Genomic DNA, 26,091 nt, shown 5'->3' on the forward strand with positions numbered 1-26,091 from the left:
ATGTGCTTAAGCGCCACATGAAGAGCTGCAACATTGACCCGTTTCTGTGGGAGAAGCAGGCGGCCGACCGCCCTGTGTGGAGATCTTTCGTAGTTAAGCAAACAAGTGATTTTGAATCCCGTCGACTTGTGGAACTCGATGTCAGACGGGATGAGCTGAAAGCCCGCCCACCAGCGGCTATTACGTACAATTACGTGAATGGTGTGCTTTCTTGCCCGTCGTGTGCACGGGTCGTCGCAAATAAAATCGGCTACGCGAGCCACTTGCGAGCACACGAACGTATTCGACGGAGCTGAAACAGTCGCCGTGGTCGAAACCGGCCGGGAGAGTATATACATGTTTCTGAAAGATTATACGGATCTTAATAATTGATTACTTGTAGTTAGTTACTTTTTTACCCCTCGTTTATCGTTATCTACGTGTTAACGTACTATTCGGTATCCGGCCAAATACTATGCCACTATTCGGTATTCAGCCGAATAGTGAAATTGTGACCGATTATTCGTTGCATCTAGGGTTGCCATCCGTCCGGGTTTCCCCGGATTTATCCTAGTTTAGAGGGCGTTCGGGGAGCGACTTCATTTGTAGTCCGGATTCAAAAATTTAAAGCCTTAGGCCGCCCGCGACCCACGCACAACCTGTTTAAAAAAAACCTGTTGACATGTCCGGGTTCTGGATTCTAAAATCCGAGGTACGCGTCTTGTCCTGGTTTCCAAATTTAAGAGATGGCAACCCTAGTTGCATCTCTAATAATTATTCCATATCACTAGTTATAACTTTTATGTTTTATAGTATGTGATAATTTTAGACGCAACGTAAATATACCCTATGACCATTATAAGATGAATAACATTATGCATATCGTTGCTTAGTATATAAAAGTATGCCATATCTTTCATTATTTCAAAAAACGGCATTTTAAACTATAATATTCGAAAAAGTTATTATATAAAATATAATGCACCCATACCTATACTAGCTTAGCCCTGCTGCTATTAAAAGCACAAATTTGAAGATGAAGAAAATGTTTAAGCAATAAAACATTAAGCTAATGTATCTTATGAGTGAAAATGCGTCTAATAATGCGTGTGACACAGGTGCAATGCACACTGCGCCGTACATTATTTGACAATATTATCAACACATGTTTCCCCTTATAAAAACTCCATAAATAGATTTTCATCGCCCATAAAACCACATGCATCTTTCTACGGCTCGAGCCGGCTCTCAATAGCTCACGTTCGTAGGGGAGTTATTTTACCAACCAAAATGCTTAAGCATTGCACCATACTTTTTTTTACTATCAATAGTGTTAATGAAAGATGCATTCTTGAAGCGGGCGATCAAAGAAATAAACGTTAAGCGGTTAATGGTTCTATAATTTAATTTTAATGACATTAACGTTGTTCGGTGTAGTCTCCTGCTTGCTTATCAATCATTCCACATACACACACAGTCAGTGCGCACACGGTTTTGACTGTAGCCGACGTAAGATTTCAAGCAGTGCCGACAAGATTTATAAGATGGGTGCGTCCGCGTGGGACCTATCACGGAGATTTGTAACCGTATACCAGGCGGGATAGCTCCACTAATAAGCTGTTTTAGTAACTCCTCTAATTCCGGGAATGGGCTAAATGTGTCACATATCGTTTTACTGTAAACGCAGACTATTTTAACAACTTTTTTGTTTGAAATGCTCCGCTCCGGTGTGACCTTTTGTCAGAACGCATTAGCTATGTCGAGTGGGGTTTAAAATTACACACGTTTCCTTTATTAACACATTGAGTGCGGGGATCGGTGTTCGTAGTCGCTTTCCTCTATAAAGCGGGAAAACGCAGGGATCGGCTTCGTAGCTCGTACGTAGCGCTAAGGAAACGCTGGCAGTGAATGTGTTAAGTTTGTGAACTAGAATCTAGGGTAAACGCGCTAGAAGAAGTTTTATACTAAGCTATTTATACTATAGATCAACGAACAGTTGTATTGTGTTTTACTGAAAACGTCAATCTTTACGTGACGACGGAGCTTTCATTCGTCGGACGCATTTTTTGTGAATTTCTCTAAATTGTATTTTTAACACGTAGAGTTCGAGATCACGTAGGAATCTTAAATGGTACCCACTTAGCTTTTTTTGGATGACAGCCTTTTAAATCAAGCGTTAATTTTCAGCTGCTACAATTTTAAATTCCTCTTCAACACTTTTTATTAAGTCTCAACTTCTTGATTTTCTTTTAAGGCGATAATCCGAGCGAATCGTCGTAAATTAATCTGGCATATCGAATAGCAATAGATTTATGACTTTGTATGTGTTTTCACTTTTAAATATTGTTACACTAAGAATCGAATATGACTTAGTGATGAAGCAACTATCTTGCCATAACTCGTTAAATGTTCAAAAGGTTTATAAATAAATAAATATCATAGGAGATTCTTGCACAGATTCACTAAGTCCCGCAGTAATCTCATGAAGGCTTGTGTTGCAAGTACTAGTGTAAATACCTACTCCAGAGACTGTTTCGCTCTAGATAAAATAATGTACCATTGGCTCTCTTAGCTAATTTGCTGAGTCCTTTCAGATGTGAAATAAAGTGTAGTATACATAGAATAAAATGAAGTACAGAATAGCATATACATAATGGTATAATGCATGGCTTTATTGAATTACTATCCGCGCCGGAACGGAAATGTCACCGGCATTGACTGCAAATTGGCTTATCCAGTTATGTGCACATGTAATTGTATAGCATTGTAATCAATTAAGCAAATGAAATGCAGACCGTGTGTCTACTTAGTGGCTACGTACAGTACATCTCAATCGAGACTATGACTCACGAGGGATATAAACGTAACTATTTATTCGACGGCGCATTAGTGCTGTACTCGTATCTTGCTAATTTAACTTTGAACTTTATATGAAGGGGCAGGGTGTTGTTTTTTACGTGCTTTATTTGTAGGTTTCTGAAGTGAAAGTGACAAAACGGAACACTTATGGTTTCATCATGCGTCTGTCTGTACGTCACAAGCATTTTTAGGGTTCCGTAGCCAAATGGCAAAAAACGGAACCCTTATGGATTCGTCATGTCCGTCTGTCTGTCCGATTATGTCACAGCCACTTTTTTCCGAAACTATAAGAACTATACTATTCAAACTTGGTAAGTAGATGTATTCTATGAACCGCATTAAGATTTTCACACAAAAATAGACAAAAAAAAATTTGAGGGCTCCCCATACTTAGAACTGAAACACAATTTTTTTTTTCATCAAACCCATACTTGTGGGGTATGGGTATTGGGCTATGGATAGGTCTTCAAAAATGATATTGAGGATACTAATATCATTATTTTCTAAACTGAATAGTTTGCGCGAGAGACACTTCCAAAGTAGTAAAATGTGTCCCCCCCTGTAACTTCTAAAATAAAAGAATGATAAAACTAAAACAAAAATGATGTACAGTACCATGCAAACTTCCACCGAAAATTGGTTTGAACGAGATCTAGTAAGTTGTTTTTTTAAAACGTCATAAATGGTACGGAACCCTTCATGGACGAGTCCGACTAGCACTTGGCCGCTTTTTATTATATGTTATATCCGTCAGGTCGTCAGGTGGGCAATATACCAGTACACATTAGTGATATGTATATTTTAATTAATTAAATAATTTAGTAATCTAATCAATGTAACCCACTATAGTACAACGGCTACTATGACTGACTACTAGGGATAATAATGAACAATCATCATGATTTCCCCGAAAATAGATCCGTCCTTCGATTCCCGGCGATCACTACTACTTTAATAAACATTAAAGAATTTTATTTATATTTGGGAAAGAACGCAGTAAAATATTGTAAAAGATATAATAACTCCCAACCCAATAAAACTCAATAAAACCCAACCTTAGATAACCTCTAGACAAGACGTTTCATTCACATCAAGTGGATAATTATTTTTATCTGCGGGATGAAAAGGCTAATTATATAGAGCTTGTTCTTACGCTATTCGGAAGTATTTTAGAGAAAGGTTATCGATGGTTAATAAAGTCAAAGTCTTTTAAAAATAATATTTAACATGGGTTTCCGCAGTAAAGCTGTCAGATGGTATATAATCCGTTAATGCTGCCGAAACTCGTTTTTCACAAATAATCTGTATACAATGAAGTAGGGCAGGTGCCCTACTAAAATAATATCTTTATCAATATTATGCCTCGATAAAGTTGAATAGGTGAAGGTTCACCTATTCAACTTTATCGAGGCATAATATTGATAAAGATATTTCCTTGATATCGCATTTTAAAAGGTAAAATATCTATGGAACTACTCGTGTTAAAATAAGTTATCTTCTTACAAGTACGGATAGACACGAACTGTACTCAGTATCCCTTAAAGTAAAACAGGAAGTACAAGCAAATAGAATTTCCATTTACACCTACCAGTTAGCCGGAGTACAGTCGGAAACGCACGACAGGCAGTGGATTTGCTGCAGTGTACCTAATAAATTCTTATCGACTTATACTTCGGTTTTATTTACAGCCGCAAAACGTAGGTACACAAGCTCTTGGCATGGCAAGCGATAGATTGAAATAGCCGTTTAAGGAATATAGGTATTGTTGAGTAATGTGCGTTTGTGTGATAAAAAAAATATAAAAAGAGCTAATAAAAATAATGTTATAATTTCGACACTGTGTATTAAAAATCAAAGGAACGCAGAAGTCATCGCGTGGGGCGTAATGCAAAAGCTATGAAACTTTATTCAGGCCAAAAACATCAGCGCTTAGATAGTTTAGGGCAGACTTTTGCTACGATGTCATTATAAATCTGACCTGGAAGTACATACTTTACAATTTTCATAACAAACACACCATGTTGTAGCTCTAAGTATATTTTCGCGATTTTTTAAAGTGCCAAGTTATTTTACAAAGGACACCTGTCTGCTTCTGTTTAAACGTGGACAAGAAACAATGTAGATGCAGAAAAATCTGGACCAGATTTAGATTTACGGTGTCTAAATCACTTGTTTCCGACACTATGATTAATGTCCATCTCTCAGGTTACAACTTACGAATCGCCGAGTGCGCTTGGCTTCCTAGTGTCCCGCCAAGCGGATCATTGGCAAAAAGTTTAATGACTTCGCAAACAGTTCCTAACCGTTCTCTACGTAACGCTACGATTGTAAGTTTTTGTTCGAGTTGCTAATTAAACGAGATTTTTTTGTATTGACTCATGAACTCCCTTTGTCCACCCACACCCACACAAGAAATTAAGACAGAACGCCTAGAAAGTAAATTTAGTTTACAAAATGCGGCAACTATGCCACGGTATGAAGCGGTTCAGTAAAGTTGAATCATATAACAGACCCGTTACAATAAGAACTAAGCGTCTCGAACGTGGTTAGTTAAGTGAGTCTATAGGCGTAAGATAAAGGGGCCAGTTTGCCGAACATCTCCACTTACATCGGTCCCTGAGGCCCGTGGTCCGTCGAACGCTGTCAGGCTTAAAGCCTTTAAGAATAAAAGGCGGCTGATTTAAGGCCCCTTGTCGGCGATAACGAGCGAGCAGGCTCGGCTACTGGTCGCCCCATAAAACTTCCAACTACCCACGTTTTATCTGCATTCACAATCAGCCCGCATCTTGGCCGCAGTCCGGCCGAGTCAGCGGATAGTCGAGCTAGCGCTAGTTACCACCTATTATACTATCAACGATACAGTAAGATCCCTCTAAAGTTGGTCAAGGATCGGCTATATTTGATCAGCACTGACCGTATTATTTATTTGAGGTCTCCTTGTTGACCCCGACTGTTTGTGTAATGGTTTTAACAGCCAACAATTCCAACGATTAGAATTAAACATAAATCACATAAACAAACACATTCCTTCTCCAAGTTATTTATTTTTTACGCTACGCAATAATGTCACTAAAGCGCTCAGATATCGTTGTTTCGATTACATCGCCACGCGAGACGATAGTCTCCGGCGAAGCGCGATAGGGACGTATAAAACGAAATTACACAACGCCCTCTAGAGACCGAAACACGCGACAGTCACGCTACCTACGGGGGATTATGCCCCCGTACTTGAGAATGCACCCTCACCTTATGCGCCCAAACGGCACATATTGGAAGTACTACAAAGAAGGGCGCCAACCCTAACGCATTAGTAGGGATTATTGGTATATCTCTTTACAGCGCATTACGTTACTCGATAAGTCACTGTAATCTTAACGACGGGCTTTGTCTAAAGAACAAAACGTTTATAGAATCGATGGTTAGTTGATGGAAAACTATTGTGCATTGAAAAAACGTTAACAAAGTGTACCTTTATAGCTACCTGGTTTTGAGGAAGTCTTCGTTGAGTTCATTGTATTGTAATTCAAATTTGGAATGGAATCGCATGCAGCTGGGTGCTTTAGTAGTGGTCATCTAGCGTTCATATATAATGTATCTCCCTCGGGTTTCCGTTGAGTCACTGGAGCAGACAAATGAGCTCGCATGACGGAGGGCCCGTGTCAATTAGTTCTACGGCAGGTTTCATGTGTACTTTGCCGATGCTACGACCATTTGTCCGGAAATTTCTCCCTTGTAAATTTATTTACGTGACGCTATTGAATTAAGAATCGAAATGGGGATCATCAATCTTTTTTCATCTAATCTTCGTAATAAAGGAAGAGATTGATATTTTTGATACGAAAATTTAAATTTAGGTGGAAAAAAATCGCAAATGTGTTGTACAGCTAATCACATTCACAATGACCTAATACAAACGTGAACGAAGTGAGCACTTTTCTTTCGAAGAATACAATTTCGCAATAACATTTAAAAAGAAAATGAGACTCGACAAAGAGCACACGTGTATTCCAATTTTCATAACAAGAGATCTCTTCAAAGGAGAATACTTTGTACTTGTGCAAAATAACGAATGAATTGATTTAGTTCAAGGTAAGGCACACAATCAAAAAGTCTAGCGACTACGTGTCTTCGCTCAATGTCAGTCGCATCGGTCGTTGATTGGAGAATTATACGACCGCGCGTCATGTCCTGGGGTTATATTCCAAAACCGATATTATCAAATTGCTATTGTATTTTACAGGCGACGCGCTTATTGTGAAATAGCATTATACAACCTAAAGTCAATTCAAGCTAACTCTATATCGACTTGGCAAGCGACGTGTCACTAATCACTATAGACGTTGAATTTATATAAAAAGACGTTCATAGTGAGGCTGTCACACTTTGTCGCTGCAGAGTTAGCTTAGACGGATTCTTCCCTTCATTTTCTGATTTAAGATTTGAATCATGTCGCAATCTTATTCATCATCTTTCATCAACTCCTTGTTACACACTCGTTGGTAACTTCTGCTTCAAAGCGCAACATCTGTATCTGTACTAAGTACGCAATGCCATCGATATTAATGTAAGTCACTTTGATCTCTCTTACACGCTCTTCCAGACAACATAGGAACTCTAAATCGGTACAATATTTCACAGTTCCGAATACGTCCCCAGTTGGAATTCCGAGTAAAATATTCAGCGTGGATATAGCGGAATCTTGCGAGTATTCCGCGGGCTCTTATTATTGCCATTTGCGAGGTAATGGCGCGGTGCAGGGTGCCGGCGGCCTATAATGGAAAAACGTCTGCGATCACACATCACTCTCATCCACAGATATAAGTAGCTGCCAGACGTCTGCAAACCTAGATTCAAGCTTGATTATCTGCGTACGCCAGGCATTACGTCACGGGCACGCTACGTTAGCGCTATGACTTTAGTGATATCGTGCCATATACATACATATATGGGTGGCCTATAATGGAAAAACATCTGCGATCACACATCTATATATTTACATCCATAAGTAGCTCCGAGACGTCCGCAGACCTAGATTCGTACTGGATTATCTGCGTACCTAACGCATTCACACCACGCAAGTGCTAGCGCTGTGAATCTTGTGACATCCGTCATATAATTTCATACATTACAAATGGCGAGTGCGCGCGCGAGCATCTAAAGCATAGTTCATATAGAATTGGTACGCACTAGAAGATTGTAATTTTTTTAAGTTAATAAAATAAGAAAGTTATGAATGGTGAATTTTAAATAGTAATGTATTTAGCTTTCAAATATGTATAAATTTTAAAAAAATCTCTGTTATGTTAATAATTACGAACTGTTTTCATAATGGACCCCCGTCATTTTCTGCACAACACTTTTGTCGACATTTTTGGCGTGTTGATTTCTTGTAGATCGCAATGAATTGATACCCTGGACAATTTGACAAGTCTGATTTCATTTTATTTCATGATTGCCCAATAGTATTTGATAGATTGAAATTGGGGACAATTCGAAGGATTCATCTCGCGGGGTATGTATTTGGCCTGATTATTAGCATACCATGCCAAAACTTTTTTTGAGTAGTGGCAGCTGGCTAAATCTGGCCAACATTTCACAGGACCGTTATGGGATCTAATAAATGCCAATACTCATTTCTCTAAGCACTCTTTAATATTAAGGTCCGACTTCATTGTTGACTATGTTATAAAACTTTTCGTCTTACAGCCGCAATTACAAATTCCTTGCCATATCATTTGTTTTTTTGCGAACTTGTCAAGTTTCACGAACTTATATTTTCTGGTAAATGACCTCTATTATTGGCCATATAAAACTTCGAACCGAGTACTTGATTAAAATCGAGTTTTACATACGTCTTGTCGTCCAACTACAAGCAACCTTCGAATTCTGTCAATACTGGGTCGTACAATAGTCGAGCTAGTGTTTTAGCTTGTCGGATCTGTTTAACAGTCCGATTTGGCTGTTTTATTGCTCGATAGCTCTTATAGCCACCTCTAAGGTGAATCATCTTTATCTTTCTAGAAGTTTCTTTGATATCTTGGGATAAATCGTAATTAGACCGTCCTGAATTTTGTTTGAGTGACCTTGGGTCTTTTTTTCCCAAAATCTTATTTGTCCCAGACCTCCGATTAGTTTGTGTTTTCCTGTCAGCTGATAGAGTCTCCTTGTAACGTTTTATGACCCCACAAATACTAGCTTTTAACATCTTAAGCGACTTAGCTGTCTTTGTCCGGGATCGATAAGAATTTTCGAAGTATTTGTGCACAATCAATCTCCTGTTCTCAATTTTCATGGTCGAAAACTTTAAAATGCAAAAAACTAGGAAAAAAATATTTTGACCATTAATACTTTGAAGTTTGGTGATTGAACTGTAATTGTCAATTTTTTTCCCGCCATGGAATTATTATTTTTTAAACATTGCTAATTATGTCCCAATTCTATATGAACTATGCTTTACACAGGACAAAAAAACTACACGTGACGTTTAAAAAACATGTTTGGTATAATCCAAATCTATATGTTTAACGTCGAATATAAATTTTATATTAAGAGTATGTTCTTATACGAAAACTATCAACCAAATATGATTTTTAACAGATATTAACGGTAAGTAAACACATGTTTCATGCCTAAAATACAAATCTTAACTATCTTCGTCTACGCCGTCAAAACTTTTCTAATAAATAATTTGTACATTATTGCCACCGTTCATCTCAGTCCAAATCGCCTTCAAATATGAGATATGACACTTATTTACAATTCCGGCAAGATTACTTTAGGGTGGGTGTTAAACTAACAAGGGTGTAGTTCTTATTAACGACCTGTCAAACATTGAACCCCCAAATCCCCTTTGAATCATATGAACAACTGTATATTTATAAAAGGTTTATGCCAATGACTCAGCCCTAAGTTTAAATGAACTATTGTTGAAAGCAAATCAAACAAGATGAATCAAGACTTCTAACTGGATACTGATTTAGTAAAGGGTTCTTTGCGCTGTCCAAAAAGGATTTTTTAACGATGCAGTATTTAAGTTTCCAAGAGTTGTTTGAAAGATAACGTCACTACTTTGAAAAAATCTCGTATCTTACACGGCTACTCAAATTCAAAACGCAGTAACTCTGCATGTATCCCATACATATTTACTACATTATTATTTGGTTTGGTAGAACAAGATACGAGTTTTTTTTTTAAGTAGTGACGATAGAACTATTTCAACAGCGGAACAAGTAAGCAAACAGGCGTACTTTTTATATAGGTGATCCAAAAATACGTACACATTTTTTTGGATATTACCTATTATAAATAATAAATATTATAGGACATTATTACACAAATTGACTAAGTCCCACAGTAAGCTCAATAAGGCTTGTGGTGTAGGTACTTAGACTACGACATATGTGTGTGTCGTGTGTTAATTATTAAATTATCAAAATATTATATTATGGATTTTTTTAATACTACGTCGGTGGCAAACTAGCATACGGCCCGCCTGATGGTAAGCAGTCTCCGTAGCCTATGTACGTCTGCAACTCCAGAGGAGTCACATGCGCGTAGCCGACCATAGCATTCCCCCCCTCGTTGAGCTCTGGCAACCTTACTCACCGGCAGGAGCACAACACTATGAGTAGGGTTTAGTGTTATTTGGCTGCGGTTTTCTGTAAGGTAGAGGTACTTATTCCCCAGTTGGGCTCCGCTCTAGATCTGGAATGATATCCGCTGTGCTATGCCCTACCACACAAAGCAAGATGACATTCACAATGCCCATACCTCTCTTGCTTTGATATACCAACGCAAAAGTTTGTTAAAATTATCAATCTTCTTCAACGTATTTTGGAGCCACCCATATTGCTAATACACGCATACTCATATTACAGTTAGTTCCAAAAAAAGTAACTTAGTTTTCAAGTATCATGGCGCCAGTCATCGTGTTAATGACATCTCGATGTCATTAACTGTCTTCCGAAGTAACAACAGACGGCAAGTGATATCGAGTGGGCGTGACCAGACTCGTATTTGTAATCATTGCTTAGTCACATCTTGTGACTAAATAAACGTACCAGAGAGACATTTCCATGTAGTAATTGAGGGAGCGTTATAAAGGGCATGGCTATTTAATTTTTTATTAGTGAGAACACTACTCTGGGTTCTAACTAAACAGCTGTTACTTTGTTTCGTTTCTTTACTCATTTGGTCACAGGCCTAAGAGGCTGTTCACATCGTATAAAGAACAAGTAATGTGTTGGGAGAAGCTTAAGGAATTTCCTTTGTTGATGGAATTTGTCGTATAATGCTTACTGGATGCAATAACCTTTAGATAACATGAATATACTGTTAAAATAATGCGTTGTCTTCAATGAAATCTATTTAATGTATAAATGTTTTTCTGAGAAGGTTAATTTAGACTTTGTGATTTTAACTCTTAAATGCACGTTTTTTTTGTATAAGTTCCTAATCAATCGAAATAGATGGGTAATGTTGCATAGATTGTAGGAAACATAAAAAATTTTTTTAAATATATATATTATTTTGAGCCACGGGCCATCTAATTATACTATGTATAATCTACATCATAATGCATTTAAGGGTTAAAAATGAATTACATAAGTGCTCAGCTAAGTCATACGGTAGTTTTATTTATTTATTTAATTACCTGATGCGTCGTATATAATCTATAAATAGAGTACCTATAAGCTCATTTAAGAGGATAGATAAATAAAATTATTGCTCATACCAACTAAATCTCAAATAACTTCCCCGCTGGTGTTTCAGGGCTCCATGGGCAACGGTAATTGCTTACCCTCAAACTTTATAATTAAAAAATAACTGTGCCGCGTGAAATCGGCAACGGTATGTTACACTATTTACATATAGCGAAACAACTCCTACAAAATTGACAAACTACCTACTTAAAAGAAAAGACGAAGCCAAGAGAATTAAAGTTACGATTTGTTGGCAAATTCCGTAGGCGCACTAGCGCAATGCATTCTCAGTTCAAATCAACCTTGTATACTCGTTAACAACTTCCTCCGCCAGTTCACGTAATATTTTACTCCACTGATTACGTGTATACGTGTAGAGTTTTTCTGTAGGAAACCGACCAGAATTTTAATTTAATTACTTCCATCTTGTGAAACATTATCCGAATTAATTTTCTCGGGACGGTACGTCTTAATCTTCTCCGCTAGACGGACGAATTGCCTCGTGGTGTATTAAAGTGTTTGCCTGCCCGGATGTCTCAGGGGATGTCCCCCTGTGGAGGCATGGCTCTAGTGGAGCAAGTGGCTAGGTACATGTCGTTTTACCTGACTATAATACACTTAAATGAAACATACGATCGAAGCGAGACGCTTGAGTTCCTTTCTCCGAATCCACTTGTATCCTGTTGAAAAATATCTGATTCTCTTGAGCCACTTCGCCTTTGCATATATCAAACTCACAAAATCTGTTACTAAGTAAGGAACTTTATTGCATAATATTTTAAAGCCTACTATCGCATTTTAATTCAACTTCTTTAGCTACAGTCTTTTCAAGAGTTAAGTGTTTCTATAGTTAATTGTTGTCATTTCAATAACATTTATAATATGAAATATCTACAGTATCTAATCGTGGCATCCATGCGCATTTTCGTTTTATATTAAGATTAGCTATAATTAACAAATAAACAAACAAATCACAGGATCCCAACTGTCGACCACAATAAACATGAAAATACTTTGTTATTTTACTCAAAACAATATCAATTCGTTTAAACTTTTGTAATATCTCATTTCCGTTACGCCAAGTTTACATTGCATGGATTTAATTTAAAAGTCAATATTTTAAGGAATTATGGTCAGGCTTTCGTGTTTACCGGCCGTGCCTTAGTGTGATTCAGTACGAAAATTACAGTTTGTTCAAAAAGTACGAAGCCTAAAATAATTAATATATGTATACTCGTTTGACTAGGGCATTCGAACAGACACAATGTCCCATAAAATTGGAAGCAAAATTTCAAATTAAAACTTGCATCCGTGAAATTGCACGTAACATTCGTCATTGACGTCAATTTACATAAAGTGTAAAGTGTATTTATTTATTTTTATTTTATTTTTAGGGTTTTGTACAAAAAAAAGTACAAAAGGAACCCCTAAGGTGCGACTCTGTCTGTCCGTCCGCCCGACTGCAACATAGCTATATATAACTACTTGAGCTATCGATTTGAAATTTGGAATACTGGGTTAAGCGTTGTTTACGAATTTTTAATTCAATTAAATGCAATGCATTTATTTGTCGAAAAGCAGGTAGTGTTACAAACAGGTGTTACATACAGATAATTAAGTGCTCCACTTTTGGCCATATTTGAGGCATACAAATATTTAACGTCAGTGGCGGTGTAGCTCATGAGATTCAAAGTAATTGTCATCATCAAAATAATAAATGTCACCTATTTACATACACATGCTTATCAATTAATGTAAAAATTCTAATTTTTAAATGTCAAATTAAGGTATATATTTAAATTATATAATTTAGATAATATATTACAAAAACATGCATCAAAAAAGTTCGCTGTCATTTAGATATTCGTATATGTGATAGTAGCACTTGGTGTTCAATAAAGTTTTTATCGTATTGCGGAATCTGTTTATCGGTAAAGTTTGTATCGATTCTGGTAGTTAAAAAATATAACAGCCATGCTAAAAATGCATTTTCTAAAAAGTGCGCAATGTGCACGTGGATTTAAAAGTGTATCTCTTTGCTGGAAGGTACGTGCCGGGTTGGGCTGTTTTTTGAACGAACTGTCATGTTTTTTTACGAACATTAGGCACTCCAGTATGTATAAAGAAGGGACAGTCAATACGCCAAGGTCTTTAAAGAAGGGTTCACAGATTTCCCAAGTCTGTATTCCGATAATGGTACGTATGCACCTTTTTTGCATACCAAATACTTGGTGCCAATTTGTTGAAAGTGTTATTTTTTTATTCTCAACGGAAAATGCCCAACATAGGGGACAATTCAAAACTATTTTTTATTTTTTTCATAATGGAAAAAAGAAGATTTTATGGCGAAAGATGTGAAAGAAAAAAACAACGAAGTTTACCAACGAAAAATTATCCCATTTTTACATAACATTAACAGTATCATAAATTTTACAGGAAAAATATAGTCACACCACTATTCCTGCTTTTATTATTATCAAAAAACCTTTTCTAATTTTATTTGCAGTTTCACCTCCTTGGCGGGTGTTTAATATATTTGAAATTACTATGAAATTACACTTAAAATATCTTCTTTAAAATAAAATAAAAATGGTTGAAATCGGTTCACAAAATAAATAATTATCTCAAAAAAAAAAAACAACATATACACAGGTCGCGCAAATTAGTTAGCCAATTTACATATAGACGGCGTTGTTAAGCCCGAATGGCTGGCATGGCATGTTTATTGTTACATAATATATAATTGAAAGTTGTACGGAACCCTCAGTGCGCGAGCTAAACAGGCTTGCACTTGACCGGTTTTTTATTTAGTTCGCACAGTTTACACTGTAAAGTATCATAAATTAAAGTTAAGTTATTATGATACCCGGAATAACGGCACATAAAATATGAACATAAAACTTGAAAACTAACTACATTTAAACAAAGTTCTAGCAAAACACATTACGAAAGTATTCCAACGTGACACAACTCACACAACAGGCACACGAGGAATATTCTGAATCAAAGAATTTTGCGCCTGTAAGTCGTTTTTTCCGTAATGTAAGGTTTTATTTGAAACATCTGTAATACGGATTTAATCTGATTCAATTCTTAATATCTTCGAATTGACTCTTATGAGTACACTTTCGTAGTAAGTAAAATTGCATCATAACCCTTCGCATTCGTTACTCAATTGCTGCAGGGTTCACCGACCTCTAATAAAACTGAGTGTTAATAAAGAGCAATAAGCGTCGTTTCGCACCTTATCGCGTAGGATCACAATATTAACCATTTATTTACCGTTAGTGACGTGTCACGCACGGGAAAAAGCACGAGCGAACACGCAAAAAACGTGACGGTAATGTCTACCGTCAAATTATCGGGGAAATAATGGTAACACGGATTATATAGAACAATCTTGATGACATGCCGCCACTACGGTATCACCTAAGTGTATGACTTGTCTCTTATTTGTATTCGCACGTGCACGACTCTCACGCCACCTAGCATACGCAAATCTTGCGGAAAACGTCAAATCACTACATCCTATAAAACGTCCCCCTAACTCAAAAACTACTGAACAGATTTTCATACGGTTTTTACCTATCGATAGAACGATTCTTGAGGAAGGTTTAAGTGTATAATTTGTTAAGGGTTTTTGTGAAATTGGTTGAAATATGACGATATTTGATAACGATGTCGGAAAAAATCACGCTGTCTAGAAGCTTTAATCGAAAACGCTGCCTAATCCGTTTGAGCTATAACAACACAATGTATGGTAGAGTTGTTTCTCTTTCTTGGTCCACAAAAAAAGCCCGGTATGGTGTATGTCTTTTAAGGAAAACTTATTATTTTTATTGGTATTCAGGACAACAACAGCCATAGATATACAACTTACATAGGTATTTTTATATAGTAGTAGGCTAATAACAATAACTAACTATACCCATTTTCAACATCTAGAAAAAGATCACCTAATACATATGTGGTATTTGCGAAGCTATGTACATGGATACAGTATTAATCATTATCAAATGAAATACGTTAGTTGTATTAAGCATTTCATACAGATTACAATGGTACCTCACACCATACAATTAAAACGAATATCTTAGGAGATACCGTAAATGAAAAATTCCATTTCGTGCATATAATTTCTACAAAATGTTATAGACACTAACCTCTGTTAGTGCTAATTATTGTCATCGCATGTGCTGCGATCGCTTTACTATGCCCCCACCGTGCACTTCGCACATAGTCAATACGTTCGTCGCTCAAACACAGTCAGAAAGGAAGAGAGTATAAACCCGAAGGTTCGCTCCTTCTGCTCTACCAACCTTCTGTAAATGGAGTATGTCTTACCTGATAGACGGTATTCTCCACATTGAGTTTACAATTAATATTATTGGTTGCTTATTGTGTTGTAACCTGCAAAATTACACCTAAAAAAACTAGGTAAATCGCATTATAGCGGCTTAAGAGATTAGCGCTAAATATTAACCCAAAAACGGCAATACAAAAGCATATATCACTTCATATATATGTCACCGGTTCACCATGCCAAAAGCGAGACTCCGTGTTAGCTAGCGGCCATACATTATGGCAAACAAAACGCTTTTACCACACGATGGCATACCGAGCGATTATAAAGACCGTAAATCATTATGGGAACGCTATCATTTTCCCAAAATGCGACAACGCTATAAACGGCTAGTAGCTATGCAGAAAACAATACTAGCGGGCCCAATTCGACTAGAGGATGACGTAGCTATTATTTTGTTTGTCATTCAGATCAGCGTATTTTTGGTTATTGATTTCAGCGTGTAAGAACATAAATCTTATTGAAGCTTCCGATACCAAAACGCCGAAAGTCGAATGATACCCCTATGTAGATAGGCTATTGGTTAGGTCCTCAGCACACGGAGCGTAAGTGTAGGCGTCGTGTAAGCGTAGGCGACGCGTAAGCGTAGGCAACGCGTAAGCGTATCGTAAATTCGTTACGAATACGAGACGCGTAGAGTTCTCGGCACCAAGCGTCGCGTAAGCGTAATCGATTTATAAGTGAAATCTCATTAGTTGAAATCATGTAGTCACTGGCGTCAGATGTCTTCGGCGGATGTATCTACAATCTTACTTTCTCGTCAGATGAAGATATTTTATTGTTTGATTATGTCAGATGTTTTGTTTTTACGCCTGTATTACGCTACGCCTGTCGTAATGACGACAGACATCTCATACGCTACGCTACAACGACGCTTCGTGTGCGGACTTGTTTGAATTGACGTTGTACGTGCTCGTAGTGTTCTCGTTCTACGCGCGTATTACGATACGCTTACGCGTCTCTTACGCTTACGCGCTGTGTGCTGAGGGCCTTAAGCAGAACAATATGAATCACCGATTTACGCATAACTTTTATCAATAGCCTCATAACGGGTTCGTGAGAGACCGAAATGATTACCATAATTATTGGCCGACAGATAAGTCGTGTGTACAGTTAGATTTAGGACGCATTGAAATGAAATTAACATAATAATATGAGTTGTTGATTACGGGCATTACGGTTCATGATTCTAGATTTCTACCTTCTTTAAATAGGACGAAGATTTCAATTAGACGTCGTTTTTATTTGTCTTCCGATTTTTAAATTAATGAAGGGTATTAAGGCAGTAATAAATATCTCTATACACACGTAGAACAATTACACTGCTGCAGATACTTTTAATCACTAACCTGTTGAGATATGTCTATTTGTAAAAGTATCCAAGGGTGACAGATAAACACACAGGCATTGTTTCATACATTCAATGGACTTTTAAAATTTTCATTTATGTACTCCTACCTGCTACTACTAAGTTGGTCTAAAACAGCTTGCTCGTTGCATTTGAATGTCTACCGCAACGCAAAGACATTATTTCAAGGCCAGTTGAGAAAACAAAGCAGTAATTCGAAACTTTATCCAACAATGTAACTGTCTTCAGTGAGATTGGTCAATACCGTAGCCAATCTTCGAATCATGCCGGAACATTAACCTGGTATAGATTAGGCATTGCCTTGAAAAACGCCATAAACGTTGCGGAAACTGGAAATAATTATATTTCTATGTAGAGCAAGGGAGCGTTTCGCAACGGTTAAGCTGCAACGCATAGAAAGCGGTGCGGTAACGGCATGAATTGTAGTGTAAGACGTTGCTAGAAAGAGGTCGCATGAAGCACCATTGGAGTTGGGAACCGAGTGCGCTAGGTGACTTCATTCATCCAGCAAGGTCTAAAATATCGACGTGGACAAAGCGTAGGTACAATATATTTAGGTTCTATATATATAAAATTGGCAATTTATATGTATTGCTATTCTAGACCTTGACTGTACACATTCTGAATCTACGAATGTGATCGCCGTTGCTCGGGCGTCATTTGACGTTTCAAACAAGGTACGCTCTTTAGATACCCCGAGCTGTCAATAGGGAGTATTACTGCAATGTTCTGCCGCCAGAGTGCAGCATTATCACGTATCTTAAACCATAGAGTAACTTATACATACTGTGCCTTTAACTGTATTTTGACAAGTTTTCACAGATGATAAAATATGACATTGATGCATCAAGGCGGTTTGTTTACAAAGGGCCTACCGGGACACGCAAAAATCGTAATTTAGTTATCTTATCTGCCTCTTTATCGTTCAAATATGCAAGAGTGATAGAGAGGTTAGATAACGAAATTTCGCGTTTCGCGGTAGACCCTCGCGTGTGGTGGATTGTGGTAGTGGCGCCCCCTACGCAGAGTTTCGCGTAATGTTCCCTATTCAAACATAAGCGGTTCGCCAAGCTCGGCACCAGGGATCGTGGATGTACAGTCCAAACTTGAGCCAAAACACGGTTATTTTATTTAACAATGGACATCCTATCATTAACCTTTGTCGTCAAAATTCTAATTAATTGTTAATCACAATCAACGACAAAGGTTTCCGTATTTTTTTTATTCCTTGCCGTTATCGTACCGCAACGTCATCGTTCTCAGTGCGTAAGCAGCTTTAGGCGTGACGAAACGACGCCGTTACAGTTAGCCGCGCATTGTTCAAATTCAACGCGGCGAGACTCATCTGGTTGGCGTAATTGTGGATCGTTAACCCCTCCATTTGAGGTCGCCACTGAATAATCAACTGGCGAACTTGTGACCTGGATACAAATCCCGAATTGGGGAGACAATATGCAGATTTATATCACAGATTTGCAGCCAGATATAATAAAATAAGTATTACGAGACAATCTTATACGAATTCACCTAGTCCCACAACCCTTAGTAATCTCAATAAAGCGTGTGTTACGAACAATAGATGTAGATAAATTTGAAACCACATCCATCTATGCTCAAGTCTATCCATAAACACATGCCCTTAATGGAATTTCAGCCCATCACCAACTTGCCAAGTGTAGGGTCTGTAACTGTCTGCTTTTGTAGGGTCATTGTCTCTACAAACTAGGCTAAAGCGGCCGTCAATTTGTTAAAGCCGTTAAAGGGTGTAAAAAATTACAAGGCAGATTATAAATTGGCTAAAATGTCAGGTCAGGGTCTATTATACTATTTGTTCAACGTACGTCGGGACATTACAGTACCACACGAATGCACCTAGGTATGCTGTGCGTTTCTACTAGTCTCCGACCGTATGATTAATGTCTATTCAAGACTGTTGAATTTTCATTTCCCGCTGAAGATTCGGACATAATACGCGTTGAGGTTAAAATCGTTATTTTATTGAACGGGTTTGTTTGAATATAATTTAGTCATTAAAACATCTTAAAATTAAAATTATTATTATTGAGATTTAAGAACGAAATGTGTCAAATAACAAAAAATATTTACGGTATATTTGATAGATAGGTTGCAGACCCAAAACTGCTACCTATCTATTTGATAATATTCCGCACACTACTATATGATAAATAATAAATATTATAGGGTTGTCATGTGGGCTCGAATAATCCGACAGATTTTAAAGATATATTCTTGACCGTATTTAGAGACTAAAAGTTTTCTGAAATCGGTCTTGTTTTAGAGATTATGACAATTCTTGTGAAAATTTGTTTATATAATAACTCAGTGAAAAACGTGTTTTTGGCTTCGACGCTGCTGTGTGACTTGGTTTGTACATAGCTAATAGTATGTATCTGTAAATAAAGAAACTTTACTTATTCATCGTAAAGTTTGTTTTTTCGAAAAGATATAAAAATAAATAATGTGTCGTCTGCAGAAATCACACACACATTTTTTTGCCGAATTTGACCAAAAGTCATACATATAGCATTTTTTGCTCACTGTGACCTCAGGAATGCGTGGTTATTCACAGAAATTCTATCGGCTTACCCGAGCCTACGGTGTGTAAATAATTAAATATTGTATATAGAAAATATCCATAACTCAGGGACAAATAATTATGATAAACACACAAATAAACGCCCATAGAGGGATTCGAACTATATACACCGTTTTTTTTATTTCCGTTAATTTTAAGGGTGCATTCCTGAGCCTAAATTAAGTAACTTACTCAAAGACATAGGTATTTTAATTACCTCCATTTCGGATATATTCCGTAATTTATTTTTATCTTATAAGGCCCGTACGAGCGTATACTCTTGCCTTAGGGCCTGTTTACAAATGATTAGTGTTTAGTACGAGTGTATACATTTGTTACTAAACGTAATGTCACAGTTTTCAATTGTTTGGTTGAACTAAATGTTATGCTCGTATTACAACAACGCTACGAGTATATGCAACAGTTAATTACTTTTTATATAAATAAAAAATTAGAAAAATTAAATTAATTTTACAGTACATATGGGGCTACTTTATAGCACTAGTGCGAGAAGTAGCATATTACGTTACTGTGTCGAACATTTAAAGGGCCATATGTACTGTCAAACGTTGTACGATACATGTGCGAATAGGTAATTCGCAACTCGTGTCGATTTAAAACACTCCCTTCGGTCGTGTTTTAATTTATCGCCACTCGTTTCGAATTTCCTATTTTTCGCACTTGTATCGTAATGTACTATTTTATAACGAACTTTGCCATTTAGTTTCCTTTTAACGTACTAATCGATACCCTGGAGTTAACGGAATTCAATAAAAATAGTGTATAAGAAAACATATTATGCGTGTGAGGTAATTTCCTAATTCCGTTGCGGATAGTATCAAAGATGATTAAAACAGATCCATCCACGAATGGGGAACAGACAAAGGCCATTGTTTCCGATGCGCAGTTCCGAGAAAAAGGGTAAAATAGTATTTCTGAAAATTTTCAACCTCGGTGTCTGGCGGTCTATTGTCCTTTGTTTGAACCGGCCGGTGCAAAGGCAAACAAACTTTCTTAATATACGGATATACATTTAAACTAAGTGTCATGTTAGCTCTAGCATCATACTGAACATATTTATTTGTTGAGAGATATAGAAACTACGACTACATGAGAATAAGCACGCAAAGCTTAACGCAGATGGCGCTGCAATCTTTAAAAACCATATTAGGTATCAGATATTCCAAATCCAAGAAACATATATCTATCACAGGTTACAAACTTTTCTTGAGTTCCTAAAAGTTGGAACCATTTATAATTTGTGGGTTTTTAATTTTTATATTCCTGTACAGTCAGCGTCAAATACTTTGTAGCAGTCAAAGTGGCCAAATAGTTCGGTACACCATACTAAATATATGGTGTACCAAACTATTTGGCTACTTTGGTTGCTAAAAATTATTTGACGCTGACTGTACATAATATGTAGTGCAATGAAATACGAGATACTATCGCCCACACTGTTAACTGTCCATCGGTGGACCTTATTACAAAAGGTATAAGGTCCACCAATGGACAGTGTAGAGTGTTGCTGTTAGTACAGTCAGCATCAAAAGTAGCGAATGAAACAACGCGCCAAAAGTATCTGATATTCCGGATAACTTTTCCAAATATAGATAAATTTCTAAATATCGCGCTCAAAAGAATATCTTTTACAGTCTTAGTTGTTCTATATTAAAGATATCACTTTTTGTTAAGCTGTTACAGAATGGTAGATACTTATGAAACATTATTTGATCTGCTACTTTTGATGCTGACTGTACTACTATACCTGCGTTTAAAAAATGCAGTCAGCAAATCTATTAGCTTAGCACTCCCTAATAATTAGGCTGACTTTACATGAACGGGCTGTGTAATCATTATCATTAAAAATTATACAATCATCAAAATTATGTATAAATTAAACCGTAAATTCACCATAAATTCGCTCACAATTTTAAAATAATGCTTATAAAAATAGATCATCAATTCATCATCATAGGGTGCCATCAAAATAAAGCGGACGAGCTACCATTTCGCAGTTCTCGAATAAAAGAAATGCGTAAAACGTACTCCAGAACGAATGTCTCATTGTAAGGGGAAGATATCAAGCCCCCCGGTAAAGCACAGTAACATTATTAGCTACAACAGACGTAAGGATGAGCAAAGTGCATTCTTGTTCATTTGTAATTTTGTATATGTCGTCTTTTATGTTCACGAATTTAAAACCGCAATGTAAATTAAATTTCGTTGTTTTTAGTTCGTGGGACAGGCTAGCTGTAGGTTATTAGGGACATATTAACATAATCTTCTATATCACCGATTTGCATTTCACCATATATGTGCCACTTTCCGAGAGCCAATGTACGAGTTATATTGAAACACCCAGATCACTTTCATAGCTTCAATATCTGAAGACTTCCCTCGATTTCTCTATGATTCACTATAATATTTTTTGATACTTATATGATAAACTGTTTTCCCAATTCTAAAACCCTTTCAAATAAATAAAAGAACTAAATCGGAGAACCTGGTGTGAAGTGTAGCTGCCTAATGTGTGGTATTTTCGTGTGGAATGGAAACCTAACAAAAGGTGTGCTTAAAGGCCTGTCTCTACTGTCTTGAGTAAAAGTAACAACTTCAGTTAGCGACCTAACCAAAGATTTTCCATTCAGTAGAACAGTCTACAGTAAAATTTAAATAAGAAACAGATCCTCCTTCCCGAGATTATTGAAATTTCCGATTGTGCAATTCAGTTCCCAGTTCCTCCGTTGTTTCTTTTTAATCACAGCCTGTTTAAAATATTCATGTCTCCGTACCGTAAAGAAATAAACATAAATCCGCAGTGGATAGACGTTATGCAAAGCCGCAGTACCCAAATTGCGTTCCCTCGGTTCCCGGGTGGTTTTTCAGTAAGTGAGTCCGGCGTCGAAAAGACAACGCCGGGGTTGACCTCTATTGTGTGGAGAAAAAACGGCTAAATGGACTGGATTTGAGAATTTATGTCGGTATAATCTGTACGTAGTGGCGATGCTGGAAGGCGGAAGCTGGTGAATTGTAGAAGCGAGTTAAAAGGGGGTGTGGTTGATCCGATTGAAAATGAAACTGACGACGGGTAAAAAATATTCCGTATTAATATTTATAATTTTACTTATATTAATAAAAGTTATTTTCTTTTAACCTCTAGCTACCCTCTAGCTAGCTTTTTATTTTTATAGATCTATCTGTAAAAATAAAAAGGACTTCATTCATTCTAATTTAATCCTCGACGCAAAAAGAGGGGTTTTATATGTTTGACACCAATGTCTGTTTGTATGTCTGTGGCATCGTAGCTCTTCAACGGATAGGCTGATTTCGATGCGTTCTTTACGTGAAAGCGAGTTATCTAGCGGTGGTTCTTAGCTATGTTTCATAGAAACCATTACCCCAGTTTAAAGAGTATCAGCTGTTTTCCAAAATTATGTACCTAAGTCATTTTTGGCATAATATGGATTTTGTTGGCATAAAGATAATAGCATGTAGCAGTTATGACTTGGACTTTTGCATTTGACTGGAATTGCCGAGTTTTAAGACAGTAGCACATCGATTTTGATTACATATTGAGAGATTATTCGTAATATTTTAAGAAAAAAATATGTACCCATATGTAGAAAAACCGCTACAAATACCTAGCTATAATTTTACTTTTGCAAATAAGCAAACCTTTTATAGTTTATCTGAAATTTTAATAAAGTTTGTTAACATTCTTTTATAAAGGTACCTGAAATAAAAGCCTATACAAGCTCATTTTGTTCATAGTATATTCTATTGCTTTTAAGTGCAAGAGCAAACATTAGTCAACTAAATAGTGTTTCATTAGAAAACTAAATTATACTAGTAATTATAATAATAGTTACCAGTCTCGTATGATTGATAAGTGGAAGTTATTAGGAATTTAAAACGGAATTTGTGTTGGTTCCAAATCCTACTAATGTTTAACATTTTTCTAACTCATACTATACATCAATTATTATAAATTGAAACATAAGAATATATAAATCAAATAATTTGTTTTTATAAATAAATAATTGTTTGCTCCACTTGTCCATGCCTCGGATCATATGGCTGGAACACTTCCATTTGAGCCTCTTTATTCTTGTTAAAATATCTTTCTTACTTTCGTTTTAATATCTTATTAATGTGATTCTCAATTGGTTAATTTTATAGACAATACAAACAAGGATTCAATGAGCCCCATGTTTTAATTTTTTGGGTATATTCACAAACCGAGACATGTTACTAGATAAAAGTATCCAAACCAGCTAGTCACATGTACAGGGTACACACATAGAATATATTTTGTATTTTAAATAAATGTTAAGTTGTTCTGACCTTTGCATTGAACTTATGACAATGTTTTATTTCTCAGAAAACTGTTTTAATATGTTCAATATTAAATAAAACAGCTACAAAAATAAATGTATCATATACTACAAGTGCGTCTTACAGGGACCTAAAGAACTTGGCCGAGGACCGCGAAAACTAGCGTCTAATCCACCGACAAGAGCCATGCTCTTAAATGATGATGATGATGATACTACAAATAAAACTGTCAGATTGAAATAGATTTATTTTCTGTAGGAGGGATCCCGAGTTGTCCACAATTACCTACCTACCTTAAAATCATAATCACTCATAATCATTGGCCGCCTGCCCAGGAAGCGTTGGGATGGACATATGGCCATGCATTGGGCGGACAGAATACACTGGGCCCAAGATAGAGCAGTTTGGGGAGCACTGGTGAAAAGTGTCGACAGTCGTCATGACCCTCAGGTTAAGGATATGACAAGGAAGAGAGAGACCTTAAAATAGTTAAAATTCATGTAACAACCAAATCATATCAAGGACCGTTACAATAAGCAGACTCACTTTTAGTGTAAATAAATTTGTGAAAATATTGAATCTACGAGTGAAAGTATAAAACACTATTTATGACAATATTGATTAGCAAGTATGAGTGTTCCAAGGAATGTTTAAATTGATAAACAGCACCTATATTGAAATGTGATTCAATTAGCCCTGGTATGTGACTTTTAAAATTTTTTATATTAGTGCTTTAAAATATTCCACAAGTGTTAGTCAGTTTTGTCACAGTTATCTAATCATCTTTCTCACGTCCACACATTTTTGCCATGGCTCATGGGAGCCTTGCTTTGCAACTAATTCCAAGAATTTGTATAGGCACTAGTTCATTGTAAAGAGCAACAATCTATACTTTAATCTATTTATCAACACATTTTTTAATAAGCTATCTACACAATTATAGTTTCTTATAAGACAATAACATTTTTTGACAGGAAAGTAAGTAAAATTTTGAAAATGAAATATTTTACTTTGGAATTAGCAAATGTAGTTTTAATGATAACAACTTTTAATGAGCAACTAGTTCCAATCAATCAAGTGAAAGCTTCGAATAACTATGTTTTGTTTAGTAAGCTAAGATAACCTGCAGGCTTTACACATTTTAATTGGAGAAACAAAATTTATAGCATCACAAAAATAAATTTGGGACAGTTTTGTAAACGCGACGCAAAGAGAAAGGAGCGAGTGGTGACTGAAATAAACAAAAAGAATTGACCTTTACGCCCAGCTATGCAGACTAGTACTAGGGGTTCAGTCAACACTTACCTTATCTCCTGGGATGTTTTTTGCCGACATGGTGTGTCACCTTCCCGTGTTATGATCCGACGTCGTCTTGAGGACGATATATCCAGAGAAAGGATCTCACTGTTGCTGACAACCCAGCATACGACACAAAACACTTCACTTGGCCATCATCACTGCTCGAACAATGCATTAAAGCCACAAACACAACAATCGACCCATCGTTTGGCGTCGTAATCAGCAGGATTTCCCATTGATATTCATCGATACGGATAATTTTTCACAACACAATACACAAACACAGCGACTGACAGAACCTAACTTGAGTTGAGTGAGCTTGACGGAAAATGGCGAGGGATGGTTGACGTACCTCCCGCCCGCTACCCGCGCATGCCATCGATGTTGTTTTATTTCAATTCTACAGTGAGGGCAGCACTAGAACAATAACAAACAAACGTTGCTCTTTAACAAATTGCTTCCAGTTGTACTAGATGGCGCTATTCTGACAATGCATCTTGGTTGTTATGATTTTCTAATAAATTCCTATAGATGCCGCTATAACAGAACGCCTGCCTTTTTTGCGTTGGCAACAATATTGTCGTTG

The 26,091-nt window shown here is 36.7% G+C and overlaps 1 long non-coding RNA gene across 1 annotated transcript in view; it reads right to left on the bottom strand.

Annotated features, from left to right (window-relative positions):
* Window positions 1-25,834, bottom strand: part of LOC133524967 (uncharacterized) — a 99,714-nt gene extending 73,880 nt beyond the window's left edge. The window contains exon 1 of the long non-coding RNA XR_009800496.1: window positions 25,512-25,834. This is a non-coding gene — a long non-coding RNA (uncharacterized LOC133524967). The remainder of the gene's footprint in view (window positions 1-25,511) is intronic.
* Window positions 25,835-26,091: the final 257 nt, after the last annotated feature.

Source organism: Cydia pomonella, chromosome 14 (assembly GCF_033807575.1).
Source record: "Cydia pomonella isolate Wapato2018A chromosome 14, ilCydPomo1, whole genome shotgun sequence".
Classification (NCBI taxonomy): Eukaryota; Metazoa; Arthropoda; class Insecta; order Lepidoptera; family Tortricidae; genus Cydia; species Cydia pomonella.